At 39.4% G+C, this 19,277-nt stretch overlaps 1 pseudogene; it reads left to right on the top strand.

The window, feature by feature from the left end:
* Nucleotides 1-627: 627 nt before the first annotated feature.
* On the top strand, nucleotides 628-743 carry LOC145540083 (U2 spliceosomal RNA; annotated as a pseudogene).
* Nucleotides 744-19,277: the final 18,534 nt, after the last annotated feature.

The raw sequence follows: 19,277 nt of genomic DNA, 5'->3' as shown, positions 1-19,277 counted from the left end.
AAAATCTCTACACCGTCTACTTGATTTTGTTGTAAACTTAAAACTTCTCTAAAAAATAAATAAATTGAACAAGAAAAAAAGAGATAAACAAAAGAGGAGAGGGGATCAATGACCTTCTTATCTTCCTGTCTTGCCACTGAATAAAATTCCTGGAAATTCAACAGTCCTTTTGAGATCATGAAACAATGAACATGCAAATGAAATGGTAGTATACTAAATTGGTCAAGCCAAAATGTGAAAATCAGAAACTCTGACCACTCCATTGGTGCTGAACCAAGTTTTAGACTCATTGTTCAGTAAAATAATTTCTTTATGATTTAACCTCATGTTATTCAAGGTTTCCATTACTTCAATTAAAAGTCTATCTGATATACTATTTATAGTGATAATCATGATAAAAACATGTATTGAAGAATGTTGCTTGGAATTATAGTGTATTTTACATTGATTTCTTGAAGGACAACATCTTTATTAAAAATTTAAAACTCCATATTCATCCAAAAGATAAGCCATGCCTAGTTATGAAATACCTGAAAAGCTTTCAGACGCTTTGCTTTTTAAAAACAATTTCTATGAATTTCTTGCTATGGTAGCACAACTTCAGCAAATATTCAAAAGTTTTCGTTTATCACTTCTTGGCCTTTTGGCTAAGACCAAGTGTAGCATCTGTTCTTATCAGTTTAATATCTGATAAACTCTGGGAGTTGGTGATGGACAGGGAGGCCTGGCGTGCTGCAGTCCATGGGTTCACAAAGAGTCAGTCACGACTGAGTGAATGAACTGAACTGAGCTGAACTGAATGTCCTCTATCTGAGAACAACATATTAAATGGATTTTTGGAGCAGGAGGATGGAATAGAGGTTTGGTCAGACAAACACTTAACTGTGCAGACTCTTCTTGGTCCACTGAAGAATGCTGGTGGTAGACTGCTAGCTAAAAGTGAAAGCGTTAGTTGCTCAATCATGACCAACTCTTTATGACCCCATGGACTGTAGCCTGCCAGGCTCCTCTGTCCATGGATTTTCCAGGAAAAAATACTGGAGTGGGCTGCCATGTCCTTCTTCAGGGAATCTTCCCAACCCAGGGATTGAACCCAGGGCTCATGCATTGCAGGCAGATTCTTTACTGTCTGAGCCACCTAGGAAGAGACTTAGCTAGCTAGTGAAGTGAAAGTCCTTGGAGTACAGAATGAAGTAGGGCAAAGGTGAATAGGGTTTTGCCAAGAGAAGGTACTGGTCATAGCAAACACCCTCTTCCAACAACGCAAGAGAAGACTCTACACGTGGACATCACCAGATGGTCAAAACCGAAATCAGATTGATTATATTCTTTGCAGCCAAAGATGGAGCAGCTCTATACAGTCAGCAAAAATAAGACCAGGAGTTGACTGTGGCTCAGATTATGAACTCCTCATTACCAAATTCACACTTAAATTGAAGAAAATAGGGAAAACCCCTAGACCATTCAGGTATGACCTAAATCAATTCCCTTATGATTATACCGTGGAAGCGAGAAATAGATTTAAGGGATTAGATCTGAGAGACTGCCTGATGAACTATGGACAGAGGTTTGTGACATTGTATAGGAGACGGGGATCAAGACCATCCCCATTGAAAAGAAATACCAAAAAGCAAAATGGCTGTAGGAGGAGGCCTTACAAGTAGCTGTGAAAAGAAGAGAAGCAAAAAGCAAAAGAGAAAAGGAAAGACATTCCCACTTGAATGCAGAGTTCCAAAGAATAGCAAGGAGAGATAAGAAAGCCTTCCTCAGAAATCAATGTAAAGAAATAGAGGAAAACAACAGAATGGGAAAGACTAGGGATCTCTTCAAAAAATTTGAGATACCAAGGGAACATTTCATGCAAAGATGGGCTGGAAAAAGGACAGAAATGGTATGGACCTAACAGAAGCAGAAGATATTAAGAAGAGGTGGTAAGAATACACAGAGTTCAGTTCAGTTCAGTTCAGTTGCTCAGACGGATCTGACTCTGCGACCCCATGAATCGCAGCACCCCAGGTCTCCCTGTCCATCACCAGCTCCCGGAGTCTACCTAAACCCATGTCCAACGAATCGGGGATGCCATCCAGCCATCTCATCCTCTGTCGTCCCCTTCTCCTCCTGCCCTCAATCCCTCCCAGCATTAGGGTCTTTTCCGATCAGTCAACTCTTCGCATGAGGTGGCCAAAGCATTGGAGTTTCAGCTTCAACATCAGTCCTTCCAATGAGCACCCAGGACTGATCTCCTTTAGGTTGAACTGGTTGGATCTCCTTGCAGTCCAAGGGACTCTCAGGAGTCTTCTCCAACACCACAGTTCAAAAGCATCAATTCTTCGGTGCTCAGCTTTCTTTATAATCCAGCTCTCACATCCATACATGACTACTGGAAAAACCATAGCCTTGACTAGACGGACCTTTGTTGGGAAAGGAATGTCTCTGCTTTTAAATATGCTATCTAGGCTGGTCATAACTTTCCTTCCAAGGAGTAAGTGTCTTTTCATTTCATGGCTGCAATCACCATCTGCAGTGATTTTGGAGCCCAGAAATATAAAGTCTGACACTGTTGACACTGTTTCCCAGGGATTTCCCATGAAGTGATGGTACCAGATGCCATGAACTTAGTTTTCTGAATGTTGAGCTTTAAGCCAACTTTTTCACTCTCCTCTTTCACTTTCATCAAGAGCCTCTTTAGTTCTTCACTTTCTGCCATAAGGGTGGCAGACATAAGGGTGGTGTCATCTGCATATCTGAGGTTATTGATATTTCTCCCAGAAATCTTGATTCCAGGTTATGCTTCTTCCAGCCCAGTGTTTCTCATGATGTACTCTGCATAGAAGTTAAATAAGCAGGGTGACAGTATACAGCCTTGACGTATTCCTCTTCCTATTTGGAACCAGCCTGTTGTTCCATGTCCAGTTCTAACTGTTGCTTCCTGACCTGCATACAGGTTTCTCAAGCGACAGGTCAGATGGTCTGGTATTCCCATCTCTTTCAGAATTTTCCACAGTTTATTGTGATCCACACAGTCAAAGGCTTTGGCATAGTCAATAAAGCAGAAATAGATGATTTTCTGGAACTCTCTTGATTTTTTGATGATCCAGCAGATGTTGGCAATTTGATCTCTGGTTCCTCTGCTTTTTCTAAAACCAGCTTGCACATCTGGAAGTTCACGGTTCACGTATTGCTGAAGCCTAGCTTGGAGAATTTTGGGCATTACATTACTAGCGTGTGAGATGAGTACAATTGTGCGGTAGTTCGAGCATTTTTTGGCATTGCCTCTCTTTGGGATTGGAATGAAAACTGACCTCTTCCAGTCCTGTGGCCACTGCTGAGTTTTCCAGATTTGTTGGCATATTGAGTGCAGCACTTTCACAGCATCTTTCAGGATTTGAAATAACTCAACTGAAATTCCATCACCTCCTATAGCTTTGCTCATAGTGATTCTTTCTAAGACCCACTTGACTTCACATTCCAGAATATCTCGCTCTAGGTGAGTGATCACACCATCGTGATTATCTGTGTCATGAAGATCTTTTTTGTACAGTTCTTCTGTGTATTCTTGCCACCTCTTCTTAATATCTCCTGCTTCTGTTAGGTCCATACAATTTCTGTCCTTTATCGAGCCCATCTTTGCATGAAATGTTCCTTTGGTATCTCTAATTTTCTTAAAGAGATCTCTAGTCTTTCCTGTTCTGTTGTTTTCCTCTATTTCTTTGCATTGATCACTGAGGAAGGCTTTCTTATCTCTCCTTTCTATTCTTTGGAACTCTACATTCAGATGGGAATATCTTTCCTTTTCTCCTTTGCTTTTCGCTTTTATTTTCACAGCTATTTGTAAGACCTCCTCAGACAGCCATTTTGCTTTTTTGCATTTCTTTTCCATGGGGATGGTCTTGATCCCTGTCTCCTATACAATGTCACGAACCTCTGTCCTTAGTTCACCAGGCACTCTGTCTATCAGATCTAGTCCCTTAAATCTATTTGTCACTTCCACTGTATAATCATAAGGGATTTGATTTAGGTCATACCTGAATGGTTCAGTGGTTTTCCCTACTTTCTTCAGTTTAAGTCTGAATTTGGCAATAAGCAGTTCATGATCTGAGCCACAGTCCGCTCCCGGTCTTGTTTTTGCTGACTGTATAGAGCTTCTCCATCTATGGCTGCAAAGAATATAAACAATCTGATTTCTGTGTTGACCATCTGATGATGTCCATGTGTAGAATCTTCTCTTGTGTTTGGAAGAGGGTGTTTGCTATGACCAGTGGGTTCTCTTGACATTCTGTACCCCAAGGCCAAATTTTCCTGTTAGGCCAGGTGTTTCCTGACTTTCTACTTTGCATTCCAGTCCCCTAGAACGAAAAGGACATCTTTTTTGGGTGCTAGTTCTAAAAGGTCTTGTAGGTCTTCATAGAGCCGTTCAAATTCAGCTTCTTCAGCATTACTGGTCCGGGCATAGACTTGGATTACCATGATATTGAATGGTTTGCCTTGGAAAAAAACAGAGATCATCCTGTCTTTTTTGAGAATGCATCCAAATACTGCATTTCGGACTCTTTTGTTGACCATGATGGCTACTCTATTTCTTCTAAGGGATTCCTGCTCACAGTAGTAGATAGAATGGTCATCTGAGTTAAATTCACCCATTCCAGTCCATCTTAGTTCACTGATTCCTAGAATGTCGGCTTTCACCCTTGCCATCTCCTGTTTGATCACTTCCAATTTGCCTGATTCATAGACCTAACATTCTAGGTTCCTATGCAATATTGCTCTTTACAGCATCGAACTTTGCTTCTATCACCGGTCACATCCACAGCTGGGTATTGTTTTTGCTTTGGCCCCATCCCATCATTTTTTCTGGAGTTATTTCTCCACTGATCTCCAGTAGCATATTGGGCAACTACCGACCTGGAGAGTTCATCTTTCAGTGTCCTCTCTTTTTGTTTTTTTCATACCGTTCATGGGGTTCTCAAGGCAAGAATACTAAAGTGGTTTTCCATGTCCTTCTCCAGTGGACCACATTCTGTCAGATCTCTCCACCATGATCCGTCCATCTTGGGTGGCCCCACACGGCATTGGCTTAGTTTCATTGAGATAGACAAGGCCGTGGTCCGTGTGATCAGATTTGCTAGTTTTCTGTGATTATAGTTTCAGTGTGTCTGCCCTCTGATGCCCTCTCAAAACACCTACCGTCTTACTTGGGTTTCTCTTACCTTGGACGTGGGATATCTCTTCACGGCTGCTCCAGCAAAGTGCAGCCGTTGCTCCTTACTTTGGACAAGGGGTATCTACTCAGGGAAGCTCCTCCTGACCTTGAATGTGGAGTAACTCCTCTCGGCCCTCCTGTGCCCATGAAGCCTCCACTCTTTGAACGTGGGGTAATTCCTCTGGCCGCCACCCCTGGCTCGGGGGTGGGGTAGCTCATCTCAGTCCCCGCCCCCGGCCACGGACACAGGGTAGCTCCTCTCGGCCTCAGCCGTGGGGTAGTTCCTCTCAGAACTGTACCAAGAAGATCCTCATGACACAGATAATAACGATGGTGTGATCACTCACCTCGAGCCAGCCATCCTGGAATGTGAAGTCAAGTGGGCCTTAGAAAGCATCACTATGAACAAAGCTAGTGGAGGTAATGGAATTCCAGTTGAGCTATTTCAAATCCTGAAAGATGATGCTGTGAAAGTGCTGCACTCAATATGCCAGCAAATCTGGAAAACTCAGCAGTGGCCACAGGACTGGAAAATGTCGGTATTCATTCCAATCCCAAAGAAAGGCAACGCCAAAGAATGCTCAAGCTATTGCACAATTGCACTCATCTCACATGCTAGCAAAATAATGCTCAAAATTCTCCAAGCCAGGCTTCAGCAATATGTGAACCACGAACTTCCAGAAGTTCAAGCTTGTTTTCAGAAAGGCAGAGGAACCAGAGATCAAATTGCCAACATCTGCTGGATCGTTGAAAAAGCAAGAGAGTTCCAGAAAAACATTTATTTCTGCTTTATTGACTATGCCAAAGCCTTTGACTGTGTGGATCACAATAAACTGTGGAAAATTCTGAAAGAGATGGGAATACCAGACCACCTGACTTGCCTCTTGAGAAACCTGTATGCGGGTCAGGAAGCAACAGTTAGAACTGGACATGGAACAACAGACTGGTTCCAAATAGGAAAAGGAGTACGTCAAGGCTGTATGTTGTCACCCTGCATATTTAACTTCTATGCAGAGTACATCATGAGAAATGCTGGGCTGGAAGAAGCATAAGCTGGAATCAAGATTGCTGGGAGAAATGTCTATAACCTCAGATATGCAGATGACACCACCCTTATGGCAGAAAGTGAAGAGGAACTAAAAGGCCTCTTGAAGAAAGTGAAAATGTTGGCTTAAAGCTCAACATTCAGAAAACTAAGATCATGGCATCTGGTCCCATCACTTTATGGCAAATAGATGGGAAAACAGTGGAAACAGTGTCAGGCTTTATTTTTTTGGGCTCCAAAATCACTGCAGATGGTTATTGCAGCCATGAAATTAAAAGACTCTTACTCCTTGGAGGGAAAGTTATGACCAGCCTAGATAGCATATTAAAAAGCAGAGACATTACTTTGTCCACAAAGGTCCATCTAGTCAAGGCTATGGTTTTTCCAGTGGTCATTTATGGATGTGAGATTTGGACGGTGAAGAAAGCTGAGCACTGAAGAATTGATGCTTTTGAACTGTGGTGTTGGAGAAGACTCTTGAGAGTCCCTTGGACTGCAAGGAGATCCAACCAGTCCATCCTAAAGGCGATCAGTCCTGGGTGCTCATTGGAAGGACTGATGTTGAAGCTGAAACTCCAATACTTTGGCCACCTCATGCGAAGAGTTGACTCATTGGAAATGACCCTGATGCTTGGAAGGATTGGTGGCAGGAGGAGAAGGGGATGACAGAGGATGTGATGGCTGGATGGCATCACCGACGCAATGCACATGAGTTTGGGTAAACTCCGGGACTTGGTGATGGACAGGTAGGCCTGGCGTGCTGCGATTTATGGGGTCTCAAATAGACACAACTGAGTGACTGAACTGAACTGAACTGAAGTGAAAGTCACTCAGCCGTGTCCGAGTCGTTGCGACCCCGTGGGCTATATAATCCATGGAATTTTCTAGGCCAGAATACTGGAGTGCGTAGCCTTTCCCTTGTCCAGGGGATCTTCCCAACCCCGGGATTGAATCCAGGTCTCCCGTATTGCAGGCGGTTCTTTACCACCTGAGCCACAAGGGAACCCACAAGGGAACCCACAAAGGAAGCCAGCTAAGCACCTAGCTAAAATCCCCAGAGGTCAATGGACTTCAAACATGATTATTATCCCATCAGTAACAGAAAATAGCTTTTTACATCTTCCTTTAAACAGGTAGACTACTATAATCATAGTTCTGAAATGCTTTATTGTCTCATTAAATGAACAGTTTCCCACAGACTTTCTGTTTCTGGTTTTGGGGTTGAGATGGTAGGGGAAGAGCATTTAAAAGTCCTTTTCTCCTCCTGTTGAAAACTGAAATTTTTGTTTGTACCTCTTTATTTTTATTTTTAGGAAGCAACCCTTTATTTCTCTCTTGTTGACTTTCTATGGCAACATCTAAGTAAGAATAAATTGAAGTTAACCTAAGTTTTCTTTTAATCGAAAGTAAATCTGATATCTTAAAATATAGATGGATATACCCCAATGAGTATTTCATGAGCATTTGGAGTCTTTCCTATCAAAAGACATCTTATTAACAATCTTTTTTTCTTATGTTTGTGATGAGACAGTATACTGTATTGAGTTGACTTAATGTAGTCAGAAAAGCTGTCCTCAAATCTTACTGTTAGTAATATTTTAATAGAGAACTTGAGGAATCATAAAAAAATATGTATGCTAATAATCCTGCTTTGCTTCCTTGGAGAAACATTATTTTTTATACAACTGAGAGCCTAATTAAGGAATTTTTTTTCATTCTTATTACATTTTGTAGCAGGAAAATCAAAGAGTTTGGGGTTTTAAATAACAATTGTATGGTGTTTGTGAAGTTGAAAAGTTTTCTGCATGCTCAGATCTCCTCTGTCTGATAAGTCTAGACAATTTTAATGAAACTCATTCACTTAAACTACAGATCACATTGTGACATGAAAATTATGACAAATATTTCCCAGAAAAGCCAAAAATGAGTATTTATGGATATTTGTTCTTCTTATAAACCACTAATTGTAAGCAGAAGGAATGCATCAAAGAGCTCTGATATAACCATTTTATGTAGATTTTGCATGGTATATTAAAACTTTAGAATTTGATAAATTTGGAAGATAGGAAAATAAAATCCCAGATGAAAAGAAACACATGCAAAAATGCACATTTTCTAAATGATGAATAATAATATAGCTAAGACTCATGGACATCCAGAGTTATTTGTCAGACTGTACTCAAGCATGGTGCAAGAAGAAAGTACTTATACAGAATGTAAGCCAGTCTTTGACCAGCTCTGGCACCTAAACAGGAGGATTTTTGGAGCCACGAATGTCTTCTGCACAGATAGGGTTTTATTTAGTGCCAGGGGCATGTATTTTTCTACTTACATTTCCTGGAAAATAAGTACATATTTTGTAACCAGCCTATGAATAATGAAATAACTTCTCATGAATGGTGGACTTCAGAGAGTTCAGGATTTCAACCTTGGTAAACAAGTATATATTTGTATGCCAGTCTAGGTTTCTGTGTGCCTATGCTGCATTCCACAAACCATCTTACAAAAAGGTTTCTGAAGCCCTCTTCTGACTCCCACTTCCCACATTTCATGAAGGAATGTGTGGATGGAAGAGGAATGACTCTTCACAGAAGGATTCTAGTCAAGTGTTTCTGTCTCGAAATCAACCACAGGCTACTTTAGAAAGTAGAGCAATTTGAAACATTCTTTTGGAAAACGGGTAACATTCTACTGAAAGATGGAAGAGAATAAGTGCTCTTAGTTCTTTGGACAGATTTTAGAGACTTACTAATGGTTAGGGTCAAAGACTTCGATGATTCTGAACTAGGATGAGAAAGAAGATTACTATGTTCTGATGAGAAAGGAAATAGAGGTAGAAATCAGTTGTGTTTATGATGTGTGGTGTGTTATGGTAAGGCAAAGGGGTCTGACCTCCAGATGTCTATGCCCCTTGTTTTATTCAGCATCTAATTTTTTGATTCCTTCAGATATGTGGTTAGTGAAATGTTCAAACCACCCCCATACCAATTTTCCCTCCCATACTCACACCTCTCCCCACACATACATAACTCAGATGGATGAAAGTCCCTCAGGGTTCCTTTCTTGGAGACAGAAGGTACAGTTGGTCTGCAGATGGCCAATGAGATGACCCTGGCATCTCTCAGTCGTAAACTCAACGGATTCCTTTGACTCCTCAGGGATTGAATGAGATGGAAACAATAGAGATAATTGTAACTAAAGAATCAAATATTTAAATTCCAGTTTTTGCTTAAAGAAAATAATACAAAAATAATGATTCACGTGTTGCTTAACATCTAGAAATTTAGATAGATACTGGCAACATTTACTGCCCATTTGATTTTTATTTTTCAAGCATAGTTGGGCTTTATTTTTCTCTCAGATAATTCACTTACAATTTGATATGTCAGTAGGTGGCTATGGTGCCTGATTAAGGTGTTCTTATCTGAAAAGAGTGTAAATCGTGCAAATAAAAACCCTAACTCAAAGATAAGAGGATATTTTCTATTCAGATATACAACTGTTCAAAAAGCAAATAGATTTTTCTCTCTAAGAAAGTATATGTGGTGTCTTTGATGTGTAACTTGACTAGTATCAACGTTCATTACTATAAAATCATTTTTATTTATTCATTAATTTTAAAATGATACTAATCTCTATACTCTCCAAAATATTTTGAAAATAGTAGCAAATTGTAACTTGTGTTTGTACTAATAGTGGCACCACTGTAGGTGTTAAACAGAAATAACAGCTGTGCTTTTTACTGAAATGAGTCTTAAATTTTGCAAGTCTTTGTTATGCAAGAGTCTCAGAGATACATCCATTGCATAAAATATGAACACCCTGTAATTATGTGATCATTGTGAAATATTCCATCAAAACATACAAAGAAGAAAGTAAAAATCATCCATAAACCTAACACTAAGACATACCTTATGATCTTTAAAATTTTTTAAAATATGTATAATTGCTGAAATGTTTAAGCAGAATATTAACTTATATTTTTCTTATGATACAAAATTAGAGTCAGGTTAGAAGAAACACAACATCAGTTAAGTACCTCTGTTACTTAAATACTACTAGTCCATAACTATTGCTTACTTGGATTTATTTCTACCCGCATTACTACCATTAGATTTGAAGAAAACACAACTCGTGCATGCCTTCTGCCATGTGGTGGTCCTCCTAGATCCGTTCACTCTTCTAAATATCAAGTTCCTTGACTCTACTTCCAAAATACACCTCAAATTCTCTCACATTCCTTCATCTTTGCTGCCACTGCCCTTGTCGAACCCTCCATCATCTTGTACTTAGGTTAATGTTAAAGTCTCCCCGCTAGTCTCTTTGCTTCAACTTCTGCCCCTTTGGGACTTCCTAGGTGGGCCAGTGGTTAAGACTCCCTGCTTTCACTGCAGGGGCTGGCTGATTGATCCCTGGTCAGAGGACCAAGATCCTGTGTGCTGGTGGTATGGCAAAAAAAAATAAATAAAATAATATTGCCTCTTCATTCAACAGTCAAAAATGGGTGATAATAAATGACTGGATTTGTTTGTTTAATCATCCATGGCTTTGCGCCTACTTTAAGGCTAGTACTTTCCTAGGCACTGGGGGTAAATCAGTGAATGAAATGAAGTTCCTTTTCTCATGCCACAAATGATAGGTTCCTGAATTCCTATGCTTTCTTAGGCTCCACGTTCTTGCTCAGGGCACTCACTCTGCTTGGAACAGCTTTTTTTGAGTCACATCCTTGCCTGGGTTACTTGCACCAGTGGTTCGTCAAGATTAACGAAAATGATCACCTCTTTGAGGAGTACTTCCGTGTCTCGCACCCTACCAGGCTATGTTAATGCAAATATTTGTGCTTTTTAACATTTTCTATGCATTCCTGTCTCTCAGCACTTGCACTGTATTATCGTAGTTAATTACCTCTCTGTCTTCCTGCATTAGACTGTAAAATCTTCCTAAGAGGGGACCCTGTGTTTCCACTCTTGTTTATTAGATCACAACATGACCCATGACCTAACTGCGTTATTGGAAGGCTGTTGAGACAAAACATCTAGACAGTTTAATTTCAACATCACACAGATATGAGGCAGTAAATAAAAAACAATCTAATGAAGGGTCTCAGGTTCAGAAGTCCATTCTGGGCTTTTTCTTTGATATCTTCTGAACAAGTTTTAGAATCTGGTTGATTGTGAATGCCCCTAAGGTAGGGATCACATAAGCAGAAAACAAAGACAGCCAACGTGTATATTCAGTTGCTCAGTCATGTCTGACTCTTTGCAATCCTACGGACTATAGACCACCAGGCTCTTCTGCCCATGGGATTTCCCAGGCGAGGATACTGCAGCGGGTTGCCATTTCTTTCCCCAGGGCATCTTCCTGACTCAGGGATCGAACCTGTGTCTCATGTCTCCTGCATTGGCAGGCAGGTTCTTTACCACTAGCAGAAGACAGCCAATATCAAACCCATTTTTAATCTTCCTGCTGGGTGATTCTCTGCAAATTATATAAGTGTGGGATACATTTTTCTCATTTATATCTCAATAATTAGTATGGAGGTCATGAAATATCTAGTTGGTTTTCTTCCAGGCAAATGAAAATGTTCATGCTAATGGTGAGATATCCATGCAATGTGAGTTTTTATTTGTCATTGGTACTTTTCTGACTATTCTTCTTGAAGTCTGGATCTATCTTTTAAGTCTATTCATCTCCATCCTCTTATTTTTCCAGGCACAGGAATGTGGTAGGGTGTGTTAGACAGTGGTTTACAGTCAAACATAATTGGTCAGATCTCTCAGAGAATATGTTTTTCTGAGATTCTGTCTGTGGAAAGAACATTGAATCCACATGTGTTGTTTTCTCTTGTTGCCATTGACATCCAGAAGTCAACAGCTGGTCTGTTTTTAGCTTTTTAAAAACTTTTCTTTCTTTTTGTTTTAATGTGGCTTTCCTATTTTTCTAAACTTACCCCAGATGCCAAGATTGCTTCAATTCTAGCCTTTTCTCCAGGGCTTTACTTTGTATGGATAATGGGGTCAGTGCATGATTGTTATCACTTTCCTCTGTAAAGTGAAGTTGATAATCTTCATGTTTTCTTAGGCTTTTATAAAGACTAATTGGCTGTTTAAAACCGTTTTAAAGTTGAATTTTATGCTTTTATAATTGAAGGAGTATTTTAAAAAATAATTGTAAAAACTGACTTGATACACCAGAACAAAAACATATTCTTCTTCTTGGTTCAGGATTCATTGGCTTGATTTTGCAAAGGCCAAAGCCTCATTTTGTTAGTGTTGAATTTATTCACCTTCTTAATCTTGGTTCAGAATATGTATTCTTGTGTGGGGACTGGAGACTGGAGTACTAAGGATACACCTCTGAGTTTTAACAGGAAGGTAAAAAGACTCATATTAAAACTTGCCTTAGATTTAATAGTGATCACTTTCCAGAAGAACATAGCCCTATGTTTAGAGGGAAAAAAATGACTAGGGGCTCTCACCAGCCCAAGCTTCAATTCTAAAAGAACTAAAATACTCAATTTAATCTGAATCCATGTGAATTTCTTGAATCTCAGCCGAGTTTATTTTACAACTGGAAAGTACTGGGACCACCCTGAAAAAACAGACGACGATTTTGCCTTAAAAAAATCATTAAATAAATATTGATTCCTCAGGAGAAAAGCTCAAGCCACAGACATCCACACCCAATAATTAGCTAATCGACTCTAAATGTCAAAGATGAATAGAAAAAAATATTTAAAAAGAAACTACAACCTTTATTTGTTGTATAACAGGTATATGAAATACTATAACCAAATTTCTGTTGCCTAGAGTTGGATTTCCAAATGCTTACTTGGTTTTAAATATTTAACAGATTTTTAAAATTGAAATTTTTTAATATAAACTGCTGGTTAAATAATTTTCCTAATGTTCTTATTTCCTTTTTCCTGTGACTAATGATTGAGAAAGCATAGTCATTTTTGCTCAAAAATTATCTGAAGCTATTTAACTTACTTCAAAAACGAGCAAAAATATTGAGGACCATTTGTGCTTTTTACTTATTGCCTTCCATTCAGATCATTTAAGGTATAAATGGGAATATAAGGTGGTCCACAGAGTCTTTATACTTTAAGTCGATGTGTTATCTTTTCAAATGTTTTATTGTTAATACATCTATTAATTATTCTCTGTATACACTTTCTAATTTGATACATATTCCAGGATTTTCTTCTAGGAAGCTGATCTGTATATTTAGTATTATGAAATTGATTATTGATATACAAATGCATTATCTCGGGCACATCATAAGAGCTGTGTATTGACTGATTGCTCCAATTTATAAATTTCACATTTGGGGAAAATAGAGTCATGGTAAAATATGCTCTTATAAGTATGAGAGTTTTTCTCAGAAAATTAAAAGTAGAACGCTGTCCGAAGATTGTTTAAAAAACATAATTTTACTGAAGTCCTCTTTGCTCCCTAATTATGAAGGACCCCAAAGTGACTTCAAGGTTGGTTATCTGCCTAAAAGATCAAGTGGCAAGGATTGTCACTACAGGTTCTTACATTATTTAACCCACAGAAAGTTTCCTTTTAAAGCAAACGGAACTCAGAATTTGGGCAGAGATCAGACTCCAGTTTTCCAAGCCATGTTCTTCCTATAAAAATATAGCCACACAATTCTTATCCCTGTGTTTTCATGAGAGTGACAGGATTCCGCTTGCAAACAATGAAAGACGTACAGAGTTATGATTTGAGAAAGATAAACAAACCCTCTTCACTATTATGTCTTAACAAGGCTTCTGTTATACGTTATTAATTACTCTGGAAGTAACTCCAGGATGTTTCATACTTTTTCAAGAGATTTTAAGAAATTTTCCTCTCTTTTAGAGCTTCTTGATTTTTTTATTAAAGCTTCAAGTTTGGCATTAAAAATCAAAGCGTGTCGGTTGATGCTGAAGATAATCGTTGAAAATTTCAGCACTAAAATTGCTGACACTTCTGGTGCAGAAACAAATACAGTCCTGACCTACCCCGTGCTCTTGTATCCTCTTTGTTTTACCAGTACAGACTCTCACCAGAAAATCTGGATTAGCTACTCCAGTTGCCTTTCCAGCGTATGGTTTCTTACCTCTTAGCTGGTGAGAAATTTTTAAAATATTTTCTTTGTCTCAATCAGAGCATGAGTGATGAAATTAAAACAAAACAAAACAAAAAACCTTAGATTTCTTTCTTGTCTGTCTGCACAAACCTCCTTTCAACTTCATAATTGTTTCTTCCAACTGGGATCTGGTTTACCAGGCCACAGGACTAAGCCACCCACTCTCCTGATACTCTCAGGTTTGAGTTAGAGGCTGTCACAGCAAGAAGAGACCTTGAGATTGTTTAGTTCAACTCTCTCATTTATAAGATGATGAAACAGAACCAGAGATGTGAAGGGACCCGTTCAAGGTTATGCAGCTAGGTAGTGAAAGACTTGGTTTAGATTTTGGAGGTGGGGTGGGGAATTCTTCATTATACATTTACTGGGTTATGCAGATCCTCTTCTTTATAATTTTAATTGTTTATTATGTAGATGTTGTTGAAAAATGGTCATTTCCCCCCTGCCTCTTCACTGCATATGAACGTAATTTGCTCTGGATATCTGACAGGCTGATATCTTTGGTGGTGCTGGTTGCCTATCATGTGTGCCCCTCTCCTTCCTGGGTAAGGAAGGAATGGGGTAAGGAATTACCCATTACTTTTGATGTCCACAAAAGTAATAAATGGCAGGTGACAGCTTTTGTAGCAGCCAGAATAAAGGATTATAACCTTAATATTGCCAGATACCCTCAACCAATAAACCTACACTAGGGAGAGTAATGTGAAGATACAGGGACAAAGATTTTGTCCTGGTGTAGGCAGCAGAGATGACAGTTCCTGGGTGAGTACTGGCAATGATGCCAGCGGCAGGCAATGTCCAAGACTGGCAAGGGCAACGTCTGGCATCCTTCAGGTATGGCCATCATGTCCAACCTGATGTTTCCTGAGGAGTAATTTTATCTGTTTTCCTGGTACTCAGGCTTTCTTGGTTCCTACTTCTTTCCTGTGCTTAATATTCTAGCTTTCCTGGAAATTTTGTGAGTATCCAGTAACCTTTCTGAGAAATTATTTTTGGATTTAGCTCATCCAGAGTCAGTTCTGGTTACTTCCAAGAGGAACTCTGATAGTTATATGGCTTGAATAGAGAAGTTTTGTTTTCTGGTTATTGGAATATCCAATAAATATGCTTGCTCCGGTATAGATTTCACTAGCAGAGAGATGAATCCAAAGCAACTTAATTTCTCAACTGCCAATAAGTGATGGCTGCCCATTCTAGCCTCTCCAAAATATTCCCTATATAATTAGCTAAATATTTCAAGTAAGGTATGTTTATCTCTCTTTATTTCAGAGATGGGGTCAGTTATTCCTTCTGTAAGTATTCCAAAGACTTTGCTTTAAAAGCTGTATACATCATGCACAGATCTAAAAAATTTTACTACATTTGTGTTATATTCATAAAGGCCTTCCTCCTACTATTGTTCTTTCTAAGTGGCAAGAGCACTGGACCAGAAGTCTGGAGAACATAGATCCTAGTTCTTATCCTTTTTCCAATTGATTTGTCACCTTTGTAAATGACATCATCTTTCTGGGCATCAATTTCCTCGGTGTAAAATGTGGGAAAGGAAAACCTGAGGAAAGTGAGCTGTATCACTTCTTCTTATATTATTGCTTCTTGCTTCACAGACTCTGATTTTATAAGAAAATGTTGGAACAGGGGCAAATCTGTCCTGTTCCTTTATCCCCATCTCCCCTAAGTAAGCATCATTATCCATCCTTCAATAAAATACAAGAAACAATACAAGCAGGAGAAAAAAAAAAAAAAACACAACCTTTTTTTTTCTTTTTTGATAGAAGCTCATGAAATACAGCAATTCAGTTTCAATTTTCTGGAGCTTTGCACAATAATTAATCTTAATTATTGCCTAGAGTAAGCAAACATGCACAAGCCCAAGTTTTAAAAAGAATTCCATTCATTAAGATAAAGGAACCAGGCATAGGTAGAGTGATATTTTTTATGAAGCACTTGACATGAAATTTTCTAACATCTGTAGAGAGTTAAAAAACAATAACTACAATCATTTCAGTTACTCTGAAGCCAGCAATACATGAGTAATCCTTAAGCACTTTATGGATCCTACAAAATCATCAAATAGATCTTCAAAAGTGTTTGCAGGAAGAACCACACCTCTTTTTTTCTAGGCATGGAAAAACCATGTAAAATAGACTCTCAGTGAAGCCAGCATTGCAAGTAACAGACACAGAGTTTATTTTTAGAGACTGGGTTGCTATTAGGACATAGTTGGACACTTTTTAGTCTGATTTAAACATACAAGAAATACCTTTCTGATCATTTATAAAGTCTTGTCTCCAACCTACACAGAATATAAGATGTAAAGGTTCTAATAATAGGGACACAGTTAAATGCATTGATGGGGGCTGCTTTCTCTTTTAACACAATTAATTGGGCCTAAGCAGTATCTAGTTAATGAGGCCTTAAAGTGTCAGAAATGAATAGGTGTGCTCTCCCCTAACTTCAACATGAGGGAATGGCAGACACTGCTCTTTTCAGCTTATTTAAGCTTATTTGGACACTTTTCCTATTTATTCAGTGTCCCTTTAGTGAGAATGGTCATGGACTTTGAGCTGTCTCCTCCCTGAAAGACCAGCTTCACTGTCATGAGTCCCTCCCCACCCCTCCACCCTTATTGGAAGGTGACACTGTGCTACTAATAAAGAACTGCCGGCAAACAGCTGTAATTAGGAAGTGAAAACTTGGTAGTATTAGGTAAAGGCAGCTTAGTTCTGAATTACCCTTGAGGATTTCTAGGAGGCGTGGAGTACTTTTTGCTTCTAATTAAAACCAGAGGAAATACTGAATGAAGGCCAGCTTTAAATGTAAAGAAGAAGGTGTGTATTTGGACAGGCTTTCTCCCTGCTATCTACTTCATTGAAGACCCGACTTCTCAAATTTCTTTAACAGGGACAAGCTACCTCATTCAAACTTTCAAACTAAGAAGGAAGATGATCAAATCCTTAGGAGGGGCAATACAGTGTATCCAATTCATATTAAGGGACACATGGCTGACACGAGACTATTTTCTGAAGACTGATCAAGAAGAAAAAGGATAGGAAGAAAAAACCTTAAGATGCTAAGAAATCTTGGAAACTGGGCGGGAAGCATAATTCATCCACCAATAAACATGGGACAAGCAGGTATTTCAGAGGAAGTTGTAAACTAGTGTGATGCTTACCCATTGGGTTTACCGAGAGGCTGCTGGGCAACTTCTGTCTTAATGGGGGCTCCTTGGTCAGGTGTGGCTTGATGTCCAAAGAATACATCAAGCAAATGTTGGCAACAGAAATCCCAGTAGGACTTTTTTTTCTTGTCTCTCTTCACCTCTGGCATGTGAGCTCCTTGGGGGTAAGGAGTATTACTGTTTTATTCACCACTAGATTGCCAATATCTGAAAGATCTGGTACATGATAAGGACTTAATAAATATTTGATGTAAGAAGAAAGAAGGCAAGGAAGAGAGGGAAAAAAGGAGGAAGGAAGGAAGAATGGAAAGAGGGGAGGACCCCTGAGACTAACTAGTGGCAGGAAATTTTGAGGCATGTGGTTTTCAGTAGTCCAATGAGTGTGTAGGTATCTTTAAGAAGTCTTGTCTGTGATGTGTGCAAACACCCAACACTCCCAACTGAGTGTGGTTATAAGATGGCTGACACAACATCCTCTTAGCTAAATTTGTCCCACCGTGTTCACTCACCCCAAGTTCCCTCTGGCTTCCAACTTACCTCCTACTACTTAGTTCCTTCTTCATGGAGCATCTAGACATGTCTGCATCACCCATCAAGCTGCCCTTGACTTGTGTTTGACTGCTGGTCCTCAACTGAGGTCCTCCCTTTTTTTTTGGAATTCACCACAACATCTGCAGAAAACCTGTGATTATCCAGGTGTTTTAGATTGAGCAGCAACTTTTATTCTCAACTGTGACCCCAGCCTGGCCATTGCCCAATCTTGTCAAGTCCTGTGTTCGCAATGTGGTCTGAATCTTAGGGTGAGATGGAGTCTTCAGAGAGGGGAACTAAAGTGTCAGCCTCTGTGGAGCTAGCAACAGCAGAGGCTGAGGAAAGGGGAAGAGAGAAGAAAGGCGTTCTCTGGGATGAGGGAGCACAGAAAAGGGGCAAGGGAGTGAAAGAGCTTTATATACTTTAAAACCTGTCTCTGGATTTGTCCTGTCTCAAATGCTGACTGTACCAGCTCATAAAACATTTAGAGAGATGTAAAACTGTGCAAACAGAGCAAATTGAAACCAGTTTTAGTAATTTCTCAATGAAGGGATTTCCCTGTAATTCTCTGTGAACCAATTCTGCAAGCCCAAAGGGAAAATGGTTTGTTCTAGACATGTCTATTAATGCTGGTCCTGTCCTCGGCTGGTTGGAAGGGATGATTCCTTTGCCTTCAAGTCCCTTCCCAGTATGTACAACCATGTTCACTGGCTTCATCCATAAAATACAGTCAAAATAATGTCTGCCTCCCAAGTTGTTATTGAGATTAAATGAATCATGTCTAGAGTTTTTAGGAGGTTGTCTGGAACATAGTAAGTATCCATTAAATGCTAGCAATGATATTGACTGTGAAGATATGAGATGACAGTGATGATGATTATAAGGATGTTAACACATCATTGGCTGTGATTGATTGGACAAGACAATCAAGGCCCAAAGCTTAGCCCAAAGCAAACAACCCAGAAGTTGCACATTGCTTTATGATTTTTGCAACTGCTTTCAAAAGAGGAGCTAGACCAATCTGAGCCCTTCCTCAGACAACCAACCAATGGAGACTGACAAAGGTCAGGGGCTGGAGTAGCCACAGTGAGAAGATTAAGACTCGGAGGAGAAACTAACTGAAATAGGGGTGGGGTGGGTGGGTGAAGAAGAGACATTGTAAAAAATGCTCTCAGAAGCAGGGA

Source organism: Giraffa tippelskirchi, chromosome 2 (assembly GCF_054371585.1).
Source record: "Giraffa tippelskirchi isolate mGirTip1 chromosome 2, T2T-mGirTip1v1.2.pri, whole genome shotgun sequence".
NCBI lineage: Eukaryota > Metazoa > Chordata > Mammalia > Artiodactyla > Giraffidae > Giraffa > Giraffa tippelskirchi.
This window is presented reverse-complemented; position numbering and strand designations above follow the sequence as displayed.